At 40.7% G+C, this 10,737-nt stretch overlaps 1 protein-coding gene across 1 annotated transcript in view; it reads left to right on the top strand.

Annotated features, from left to right (window-relative positions):
* The first annotated feature begins 2,647 nt into the window (after window positions 1-2,647).
* The window catches only part of cskl (c-src tyrosine kinase-like), a 55,087-nt gene continuing 46,997 nt past the window's right edge, over window positions 2,648-10,737 (top strand). Inside the window, exon 1 of the mRNA XM_026174343.2 lies at window positions 2,648-2,911. The gene's annotated coding sequence lies outside the window, so the exon portion shown is untranslated. The remainder of the gene's footprint in view (window positions 2,912-10,737) is intronic.

The following is a 10,737-nucleotide window of genomic DNA, read 5'->3' as shown; positions in this document are numbered from 1 at the left end:
GCAACATGGCATAACTCGGCTCATAACCTTAGCACGTTGGAGCAGTATGCATCACGTGATAGAGCGGCTGTGGCATGCAACCTGTAGGTGGTCTGGTTGAGCATTTCATCTCAGAGAAAGTGATCCCAGAGAGAAGTAAAGCAAGTGTGTAAGTTCATCTCTGAATGTTTGTAAAGCATTCCAGCGTTTACCTTAACAACCGATATATGGAGCGACTACCTCTTCTCTCACCCTCCCTCTCCTGCTGCTACTTCAATGTGAAACTGATTAATGATCAGCTGATCGGCTTTTCTGTTGCGAGTCCGTCTCGCTTGTTTGTTTATCGCCCACTTTGCGCCAGAAAGAGGAAACCAGCGGCTGAACAACAGCAGCACGTTTAAGCTTGAGAAGCTGTTGTTAGAATTTATTTAATATTACTTTGTACACCAGGATCCCTTTCTATCTGATGGCTGCTAACTGTGCAGGGGCAGATCTAGCAAAGTTTAGCCAGGGGGGCCGATAGGGCATGAACAGGGAAAATGGGGGGGGGGGGGGCACAAAGACATACTTTTCTTTCTTATTCTCATTTAAAATATCTAGTTTTTAATAATTAATTATCTGAATCTTACACCCAAAGTTTTAATCTGATGTAAAATCCATTACTGTATATAGTAACTGTTAAGTCTAATATACCCTAGTAAGTACTTTTTCCTTTGGGAAGGTACAATCTGTGCAGTCTGCAGTTCTGTTGAAGAAAGATGTTGAATCTATTTAATTTTTGCTGGGAGTTTGCAACCCTATTAGTTAGGTTGCTTACTCTTTAAAATACCAGAATAGGGAGGATGGAGTAGGTTTAAGTTTATTAGATTGATTAGTATTGCTGAACTATGAAATATTTCGGGTTCAGTGTATTTTTTGTATACAGGTATAACAGAATAGCTTTAGTGTTGTTGTTTTTTAACTTGAGTTTGAACTTATACAAAATGCAGCAGGATATTTAAAAAAACAGTTTGATTTATTAAAAAACACACTATATCGGATTCATATCGGTATTGGCCGACATCCAAATTTATGATATCGGTAACGGACATAAAAAAGTGGTATCGTGCCATCTCTAGTCTCCACACTAAGTCTTCTCAAAGGCGTTCTGTCTGGTTGAGGTCAGGACTCTGTGCAGGCCAGTCAAGTCTTCCACACCAAACTCACTCATCCATGTTTTTATGAACGTTTCTTTGTGCACAGGAAGGGGCCACCCCCAGACCATAACACCCCCCCCCCCCCCCCCCCCCCCCCCGGTCAATCGGAATGCCAGATGGAGAACTATGATTTGTCACTCCAAGGTCACGTCTGCACTGCTCTAAAGGTGCCGCACTTTACACCACTGCATCAGACACTTTGCATTACACATGGTGATGTAAAGCTTGGATGCAGCTGCTCAGAAATGGAAACTCATTCCATGAAGCTCTCCACAGAAAGTTGGCAATCTTTGCCCACCACCTGCATCAGCATCTGCTTACCCTTCTCTTTAATTTTATGTGGCCTACCACTTCATGGCTCCACTTTGTTATAAAACCCCTAACAGATGACTTCCCAGATTTCAGTGTAATTATAAAAAGCAATGTTTTGCTAATTTTAATACCAAAAAGTTATTTTTTGTTACTTATTTACTTTAGTATAGTATAAATGGTAGAAAAGAGTCAGAAAAGCTATAAAACGTAAAACCTATGAAACTTAAAAGTTATACTTAAATATACAGGGTGGGCCACCCACCATTGTTTTTCTTGTGACATTACCAATAAGTTTGATGTGTCACATGGTCCTCTTCCTATTGAAAAAACAAAAGTCCACCCATCTTGAGGAGTTTGCCCCCTCACATATACTAATGTGCCACAAGCAGGACTTTAATATCACCAACCATTTCCATTTTATTACGGTGCATCCATATAAATGGCCCACCCTGTACTTAACTTTAGTTAAAAGCTGTCCAATGAGCTGAATTAGAGTCTTTGGAGGGCCAATTCTAGCCCCTGGGCATTATGTTTGACACCCCTGCGTTAAAGTAGATAGGTATACTGAATAAACATTATTCGTGCCTTCGGTCTGAATAACAGTACCTTATGGAATTATAAAAATAAACAAACACATTGGAGCACTGCTATCAAAGGTCACACGTGCTGTAGTCCACTTTATTCTTCGAACATGTTGCACTAAATCACCACGCAGCCCTAACAGTCAGGGGCGCCTCCAGAATAGTTTCATAGGGGTCGCCATATGGGGGCCACTAAAAATAATGCGGTGGCACCACAAAACAGAATTTCCATTTTTATCATGCTGTTGTCAAATATAGGTTACTTGGAAAATATTGCAAAAAAGAGAGAAAGAAAAGAATTTTATGTCTATGAAAACCAAATAAGACTTTGAAATTCTTAATAATCTGTTTTAATTGCAGTCTATTACTAGTAAATGACAGCGTATATCTATCCTGTATCTGTATTACTGCACCGCGGCTTTATCCCGTTGGAAAGGGCAGCAGGTGGCCATTTAGCGGGTAACCTTCCGCTGTAACAAGTCAGCCATCGGTTGACAATCTCACCTGTTGGCCACACGGCTGTGCTCACAGACCGCTCGCCCGTTGGCCGTGCTATTCCCATTCCCAAGCGCATGCGCTTTGCACTGACGGAGTGGAGACCATTTCCTTCCAGCAGCAGGCCTCACAAAGCTCCATACACACACACACACACGCAAACACATAAGCATACACACATATGCGGTCTCAGCACAGACAACAGCCGTCAAAGCGAAGCAGGGTTTGGAATAGTGTAATCTTAACACCGCAACACCTGGATGCTCCCCAACCGCAGGAATCATTCTAATGGGTGTTCATCGCTGAACTGCAGCAGCATATGGTCGACAGCACAGTGGTATCTTTTGGGTGAGTTGCCCACAGCGCATTGACTGTTTTGTCTTGGGTTTGTTGCTGCTGCCGCTGCAACACAGGGTTTTAGCACAGGGGTGGCTCAGGAGCTACACCACACAGGAGTGTTATTACTGGGCTTTCTGTTACGTTTTAGAGTCAGGTTTTTATCTTACATTCACTAACAGAATGAAAGTGCCGTTTGCTCTAAATAGGTGCTGCTGTGAAGCGCAAACCCGAATGGGAGTGTTAGCTTGAGCTGCTAGTTAACGAGCAACGTAGCGTCACGAGATCCATTATCGGACGCAATTCAGTGTTATGCTAGGCTTGAACTGATTTTACTTACAACTCCTTACTCCCCCACCAATGCAGTCAGTAAGCTTGACAGTACAGCAGAAGACGGATAAATAAAGCATCTGTTAAAATGATCTTTGCCTTGTATGCTTGTGTCACCCAGATTTACGCGCCTGTGCTGAAAATCTCCCGAGTCACTACCTTTTTCTTTCATCTGATTCCATAGTCGGACACCTTGGTCGTGTCTTGGGTACTTGACCATTTCCTTTGACAGTCTTTGTCTGTGGAAACGCTGTGGTGCAATACCGCGTGGAAGCCCAAAAATAAAAACATGGGTCCAGCAAAACAAAACAAAAAGTACAGCATTGTTATACAGGCAGATTTTCCAGGGTTTTTGTTTTTTGTTTTTTTTACTTGTGGTGGATCTAAAGGTAGAGGTTCAGTTAACGTGTCGTTGAAATTACAACCCTGTGCACAAATACTGCGGTCTGACCTTTTAGTGTTGTTCAGCGTGTTGCTGGGAATTAAGGGCGACAAAAGACTGGTTCTGTCCGATAATGGGTCCAGTAATCTTAGCCTCGTCCGCCTTGCACTAGAACACAGGGATCGAGCTGAGGTCCAGCCCCTTTCCTGAGGAAAATCTAATTCGTATCTCTCATGTTTTAATATAAGCTTGCTAACATCCTTACTCACTTCAGCATTTGTCTTGGTTTTAGGGCAGGACCAATAAAATAACGATAACTGTTAAAAAAAAAAAAAACCAACAACCAAAAAAAACACTTAGTTATGTGATACTCTTTATCCCACGGGGAAATTGTTTTTCACTTGGCATTGCTCCACCGGAAGGTGCAAGGTCAGGTTTAACTAAAATTACATAGGGATGATTTAGTGTCCTGCTCAAGGATACATTCACAGGTTAAAGGACACGAACTGCACTAGCCACAGCTGCAATATTCATATTTCAGTCCTATTGGTAGTTTATAAAATTGGCATTACGACTCGTCTTGTCCCTGCAGCTTTGGCATTGTGTGCAGGTTCCGTGCACAGAACTTAAATATAATTGCCTGTTTGCAATGTTGAAACGTACATACCTTTACAAGCCAAGACTTGAGTACCCAAAAGCATGGTTATAGAGTATTTGTACTTTACATAATATTACTGTGTAGTTTAGGAGAAGACTGTCTAACTCTAATGGTTTGTAGTACACCTAATCAGTTCTGATCTTACTCCAGGGTTGTTTTCAGGGAACAAATCTTATGATTAGTGTATTATCTCTGTGCCAGTTCTTGTTATCTAATACATTAGCATGTTGTAGTAGCTTGAAATCTCAAATATCATCAGTCCAGATCTTGTTGCCTATTTTAATAACTGATTGCCTCAGCAGGTTTGACCAGCGATTGGCTTTTTGTATTATAATCTGGATGAAAGCAAAACAGCTGTTTGATGGGAGAGATAGTTGCCTTGCTCTTTTTGGATTGTAATATAAAATAGACACCTGTTTTTGCCTCTAAATTTTGCACAATGGTTTAAGAGTTTACCCCAAAACTGGAATTAAAGCCAAAAACTAACAATAACTTGAAAGAGTAGATTTTTCTTCCTTTGTTGTCAGAAAGTTATTTTTTTCCCCACCTGTCTTGACTCGTGCTAGTTATCATGAGCACATAGTGCTGATGAAAGCAGGATGAAGCTTCTGGTTTTCTATTAAATAAATTCTTTTACAAAGCATGAAGTGGGGGTGCACAGGCTTGGCATTCGTTATCCCCAGAGGAATCTGGTGAGCCAGACTGCAGCATGTTAGGAATCCATATGCTGTGTCTGTCAGGGCTAACCTGCTGCCCATAAGCTTGAATGTCCAGCATAGTGCACTGAGGGTCCCTGGAAGTACATTTTCTTGTTTTCATCTGAAAACTCTTTACCTTAAATGTTAGAAAATGCCATATTTTGGAAAAAGCTGAGATTGTGCTTTGAGATGAGAGGTCACACAGCTCTTTATTTGAAAAATCAGACTTATGTAGTATGGTGGCCCACACCTTACAGACGGAAACCTTTGACCACACTTAGTTCTGTCCATTCCTATTGTCTCTTTGTCAATAGCTTCATCCCCGTCACCCTGAATGACTGATGGGTAGATCAGAGTAGTCCTGATTGAGGTGCAGCTTGACAAGCAGTAAAGGTGACAATACAAGCCTACTGGCCTGGATACATGTCAGCTTTCTTCTATTTAGCAATGGGTTACGAGAAGGAAAGGGGGGGGGGGGAGACTATGTCTGCTCGATCCCTAAATCTGCAAGAAGCTGAGCTGTGTTACTGTCTCATATTAAGCTTTGTGCCTGGCTTATGTGCTCAGCAGGGAAGTAATGGCTTCTCTGTCTTTACACTGACCATCTCATTGCACATTTGAAGCTTGTCCAAGGCCCTGCTGACCTCAACACAATGACATCGTTTAGTTGCCCCCACCCCCCCACAGGACTCTTCTCTTCAGCGCATGCTGTCTCTTTAATCGCCAACTCCAACAGCAGAGGAGGGATTTATTGTGGTGACTTTGGTGCAGAGCTCAACAGTATACTGACAAAGAGTGAAACATATAATGGTTACTGTGATAAAATTCCCACTGGTTAGTATTACTGTTTCACAGTAAGTCTGTTGCTGATTACCGCCCATAGAAAACTTTCTGTAAATACTGTCAATCAAGGTTAGCAAAAGTAGAGCAGAGCAGGCAGGATGTGTTTACTTAAAAGGCTTAAGGTAGTGACAGTGCTTCAGAGACTTTTATACTTTAAACACATTTTATAGTACTGCGTTGAATCCGTGTTGTAGTGGGAAATGTTGTTGTTAGTATTTAAAATTGTGTGCCTTGAATTCTCTGCTATCAGACTGACACGATTGAACAAGAGTTACTTTTAGGGAAACAGAGGAAAGAGCAAAGAATTTCAGGATCGGTTTTGTTTTTTTCTGGGTTGTGGTCATAGTTAGATTTTTAAGAGATAGCGGGAACCTTGAAAGACGATGGAGACACTGTGAAATTGCTTGTTATCACTTTATAGGGAACGCAAGGTAAGTACCCTTTTATCTTAATGTGACTTTTATCTTGGTGGGTTTTTGTCTGGAGACTATATTTGTTCATTTCCCATGATACCGTGCTATGTAGTAACCCAGCCAACATATTTTATTAAAGTCCAGAAGCTGACAGCTTTGTTGTTGTGTTCTGTAGACAAGAGTAAACAAATAAAACAGTATAAGTATAACTGCTTTCACACTGGATATTATTTGCAGTTGTTCTTTCGCCTCTGTCACCCAAAAGGAGAGAGTGTCCTTCACGCACATTCTACTTGAAATACTCTGATTTATAAGAGGGAGCTGCCTTGGTAGATGTTTAGGGGACAGGATGTAGCTTGGCGAAACTGTCTTGGTATGTGTATCAGTAGATTTTAGCATTTTCATCACTTTTTAGAAGCACTTGGTTAATACTAATAATTCTGATATGAAATGTTTGTACTGTTGTGTCTCTAATACTGACATCCATGAGCAACAGGATTTCACACATAGTGCAAGGCACAGTAGGCTCTCATGTCACTCTGCATGGATGAATTCATCAATTATTTCATGGCTGTGTTCATTTTACCATCGTGGTGTCGTGTGTTAGTAGCTCAGTGTGATGTATTGTGTCTGCTGCTTTTATTGTGTATACCTCCTGAGTAATGCACTTTTATGTTAGACCTTGCAAGATGCAAAGTGGCAAGACGTGGTACACGTGATTAGAAAGAATGATAGAAACGGAAATTGGCAGCACATCTGCACTGCACCTGCACTCCTTCCCCTTTTTAGGTGCATCACACAGTATCACTGGATATAACTGTGTAGTGAACAACAGATTAATTGTCTCAGCTGGTAGGTGATCATAATTTTCATCATATAGCATAACATTATAATACAACTGTATCATAATGTTGTCTATATCAGTTATTTTAGTAATCACGTAATCTATTGATTATTCCACCGATTAATTGGATACGAAATAGTTTTGTCACATTAGTAAAAGGACATACGTCTTTCAAAACGAACTGCTCATTGGTTTCCATTTTAGAAATTAGAATAGAATAGAACTTCCATTTATTGTCATTGTACATGTACAACAAAATTGTGGGTGCACATTGGAGAAGTAGTGCAAAGAAAAGACTTGGTCTGAATAGAGTCGGTGTGTGAGTGGCCTGTTTTAAAGTTTAACTGCATATGTCTGTCAAAAAAACAAAAAAACAAACAAAACCCAAGCCATATTGGTGGTTTCCAAAAGGAATGTGCATATGTGTGCGTACATTGTTCAAGTGTGCGAGTGAATGAGTTAGTTATTTTATAAGCCTTTAAAGGAGGATGTCGTGGCTGCAATGAAGAGAAGTGAGCATATCAGCATTCTGAAGTTTGCCCTGGACTTTGAAGGAGAGTTTTTGTGCTGCTGAAAACAAGATGTTATGATGGTGTAAATGTTAATTAATAATAACCTAACAACTCTCAGGTCAGAAGATCAAAGTTTTACTGGCCCATGTACATTTTTATTGGCTTGTGAAAAAAAAACCCATTTATTTTTATATTTTTAAATATTAATGCACTTTAATTAATATGATATTTTATATTATTTCACTTTTAATCTGAAAATGTTGCGAAAGCCTTGAAATAAATGTGGTCTAGTACACCACATGCTCCCCTTTAGATTCACCCCCGTTTTCTGCAGGTGTCACTTCCATGTAAAATAGGTCGGCTGCTGTCAGCCTTCACCATGCTATATAATTTAAACATGGGGTATCAGACTAAGTTAACAGTTCATCTGCAGATGTTAATTACAACTTCTGGAGGATTACTGATTTTTCTAAAACAAACTGCAGTGGATGTTTGATGAAGGTCTCCTGCTAATTTTTCTAGTTAAACAAAGCATTAAAGCAAAGAATTTGTGTTGAATTTTTTTATAATCGATTTATTTGATGAGTCATTATCCAACTCATTACTGTAGTTTACAGGTTCAGGTTACAGTGCAAAACCTGAAAACATAAAATTTACCATCTTATTAAAGGACTGATCACAACCTTTTAACTTTTCATCACACTGTCTTTGAATGAGCACAAAGCCAGTCTTACAAAATACTGAAACCAGAGCACAAAAACTATAAAATTGATGTGACCAAGCAGATAAACATTGGTCTCCTTATGTGAATCGTCATCTTATTTGCAGATAGACCAGCAACTGACAGAAAGGCTAATATCAGTCGACATTGCTCTGCAACATCGAGATCAGTTTCCTGGGTCCAGTTATATTAATAGCCGACTAAGTAACAATTCATTCAATTTAGTAACTGTAACTGATAAGCAGCACAGGCCTTTTTTTTTCATGTGTTTCTACTAATGGCAGGCTGGCAGGTTGCTGTTTTGGCAGTCTTCAACATTTTGTAGCTTCTTCTCCAATGATTTATTTGTAAATCACACATTCAAATATATTCTAGCCCAGGTGTCTTGGACTGAGCTGGAGGGCTGGTCTCACCTGCAGGAGCTGTAGAACTAACTCTTGTGCCACCACACTGAGTTCTGCGAGGATGCAGAGCAAAACAAGGACATGCTGCAGGCCATTAAGTTAGAGCTGGAGCAGTTTGATAACTTGCTGAAGACGTAGCTATTTATATTTTTTTTGTATATTGTTTTATATTAATCTCTCTGTATGGATGTTTAGCACAGTTTCACACTCATGATTTGTTCGCCCTTCTTTTTCACACTACTGCATCTTCTCTGACCTCCGTCCCCCATCCCCCGTGCTGTAATAGAGGCAAAACCTCTACATCCACTTCTTCCTACTGATCATGCATCCCAGTAGAATAGTGTAATTGTGGCAGCCGTCTTGCATGCAAACTCAGCTTGGCTTTTCCATCTGGGCAGCGGCTGGACAGCTCCTTGACGACCGGGGGCCTTCTACCGCCACGCCTGCTGGCTAGCTGCACAATGCAGGCAATGAGGAGAGCTGTAGGCCTGACACATGCCTTAGTCTTTCACTACGCCCACGGGCTCCGGAGATTTCCTACTGGGAACTGTTTAACAAAAGGATAATGATATAATCCGACATTTTAGCTTTTTCCTGTTTGCCTGTTCACATGCTGCTACTGAACGTCTGAAGATACTACCAACAACCAAGAAAATGGTTTTATTTCTATTAATTTTGTCATTTTCTGTACTTTCAGTGTGTGATGAGTCACAGCTGTCCATAAATATTTTTTCTGGTTTCATATGTAAGCTTCCTGTTTGTGTGGCTGCTTTATATTTTTAAGAGGTATTGTCATCAGAAAAGAAGCCTGATAACAACCCCATGAGATCTTTTCAACCATTTTTAACATGAAGTAATACCTTAGATATAGCATGCTAAAGAATCCCCTGAGTCCAAAATTAAACTGCCATTTAACCACTGGGATCATCCTTCAATACACCACCTTACCTGTTTACCAAGAGTTACCTCATGGTGAAAAGCAGCAGACACAGTGACTGGTTATTTAAATGAAAGATCAACTTGATGACATCAATTTGTTTTGGATTTTGCAAGAGCTGATTTAAATTAATGAGGAAAAGGATATGTGTTCGCTATGGGAAACAGTTGGACACTTCCTCTTTCAGTGGAATCATGCAGAAGAGCACAAGACCAAATGATTCGCTGCTGGTGTAAAGCCCATTTCATTGAATTGGATACTAATTTGCAACGGCGTCAGTACCAAAAGGATGATCTCTGCCTTCTGTAGTTCAGGCACCACTTCAGACAGGCAGGCACACAGCCCCTGCACTCACTAGTAGACGACATTCACAGCAGTGAACAGCACTTTAGGACAAATTTGGAGAAGGCCGTTAAACCTCCCATTGAAGTATTAAATGGTACACCACACATGGTAACGTTAGCTGTTTAGCTATTAGCATCACCCGATAGCGACTTTAGCTGTCTTATGTTATTAAGGTAGTGACTAATGGTAAATGGTAAATGGCCTGTATTTATATAGCGCTTTACTAGTCCCTAAGGACCCCAAAGCGCTTTACATATCCAGTCATCCACCCATTCACACACAGGTGATGGCAGCTACATTGTAGCCACAGCCACCCTGGGGCGCACTGACAGAGGCGAGGCTGCCGGACACTGGCGCCACCGGGCCCTCTGACCACCACCAGTAGGCAACGGGTGAAGTGTCTTGCCCAAGGACACAACGACCGAGACTGTCCAAGCCGGGGCTCGAACCGGCAACCTTCCGATTACAAGGCGAACTCCCAACTCTTGAGCCACGATCGCCCCTGTTGGCTAAAGCACAACAGCACTTAAGAACTTAAAATGTGTATATATATTAATATATATACATTTGTTTATATCTGTATAGGTCTTACATGCATGTTAATGTATTTTTTAAACCACTGCAACAGACTTTTTAACATGCGCTACATGACTAAAACATTGTTTAATCATGTTATATCAGTGGCTCCATTTGTTATAGATTAGCAACTCTATCCTTTATATTTTGACTTTCCCGATTGCTTATCCAGTAG

This window comes from Astatotilapia calliptera, chromosome 1, assembly GCF_964374335.1.
Source record: "Astatotilapia calliptera chromosome 1, fAstCal68.1, whole genome shotgun sequence".
Taxonomy (NCBI): domain Eukaryota; kingdom Metazoa; phylum Chordata; class Actinopteri; order Cichliformes; family Cichlidae; genus Astatotilapia; species Astatotilapia calliptera.
The sequence above is the reverse complement of the archived record's forward strand: the minus strand, read 5'-3'. Positions and strand labels throughout refer to the sequence as shown.